Raw genomic sequence first — 1,252 nt, 5'->3', positions numbered from 1 at the left:
CTATCAAACATTCACACTCTGAGAGTAACTCAGGGTTTAGTATCTTACCCAAGGATATTTTGGGATCGAACCACAAACCCTCAGGTTTAATATCTCCCAAATCATAGCCACTCTAAGCTTAAAGCACCCACTATTCCCAGGGGGTCTTCCATTCAAGAATGAACTGTGTTCAACCCTTTTTAGCTTCCGAGATTGGACAAGCTCAGGGTGGTATGGACATGAGCCTTGCTCAGGAGGGCTTTCCACCATTTTTTGATGTTCTGGGAGTGTTGATGGAGAAGGTCAGAAGGAGCTGTGATGATTCAGAGAAAGCACATGATAACGTGCCAAGAGATCAAATGTGGTACTGCATGATTAAGTTAGGAGTGGTATTAGAGGGTGGTGCAGGACATGTATGGGGACAGTGAAAGAGTGGTGTGGCATGCAGGAGTAGGGACATATTGGTTTAGGGTGGGGGTGTGATTAAATTGGTGATGGACAGGCAGGATTCTAGGTACACTGTGATCTGTATTGAGAGTAGGGAGCAGGTGAAAGAGGGAGGTCTGGAATGAAAGTCAGTAGAATACAGAATACATGTGTGTGGATGAGAGGGAGACAGGTAGAAAGATGAACATAGAAGGAATGGAGATAATGAAGGTTGATGAGTTTAGATGTGTGGGCTCAACAGAGGAGAAGAAGTGCAGGCAGGGTGGAGGGTACACCAGATGAAGGATACTGAAGATATTGAATCTGCTGGACAAAAGGAAGAGAAACACCACTGAGAAGAATCTGGATATGCAGAGGGTGGTTGTGAGAGAAGAGAAGACCAGGGTGAGATGGAAGCAGCTTCCCTATACAGAACAACTTCCTATATAACTGGCAGTGCTGGGATTTGAACCCACGCCTCCTGAGAGACTGGAGCCTAAATCAAGCGCCTTTGACCACTCGGCCACACTACCACAGCTGTAGGATGTAGAGCTGTATCAAATAGAGCTGCTTCCATTACTGTGACCTTATTGTATTATTGTATCGTATTGGTCTAAGCACCAATCACAGTGATAAAACACATTTCAAAAAGACATTATCCAAACAGCTCATGTAAAGTAGCACACCAGGTCAGCTGAAATATGTACTAATCTGAGAATACCTGGTGGAGCCTGCACCGGCTGAACTTGCCTGTTTAATCAAACCCAGTGTGGGAAAATTCATCTCAATCTTCTCTCTAAGTGCAAATGGAGTTATTAAACGCTTCCACCCTGACTCCTCCTCATCG

At 44.9% G+C, this 1,252-nt stretch overlaps 1 non-coding gene across 1 annotated transcript; it reads right to left on the bottom strand.

The window, feature by feature from the left end:
* Window positions 1–856: 856 nt before the first annotated feature.
* On the bottom strand, window positions 857–938 carry trnal-uag (transfer RNA leucine (anticodon UAG)). Its single transcript is given in 2 exon segments — window positions 857–891; window positions 901–938. It is a non-coding gene; the product is annotated as a tRNA-Leu (tRNA).
* Between the last annotated feature and the right edge of the window lie 314 nt (window positions 939–1,252).

Source organism: Neolamprologus multifasciatus, chromosome 2, assembly GCF_963576455.1.
Source record: "Neolamprologus multifasciatus chromosome 2, fNeoMul1.2, whole genome shotgun sequence".
Taxonomy (NCBI): domain Eukaryota; kingdom Metazoa; phylum Chordata; class Actinopteri; order Cichliformes; family Cichlidae; genus Neolamprologus; species Neolamprologus multifasciatus.
This window is presented reverse-complemented; position numbering and strand designations above follow the sequence as displayed.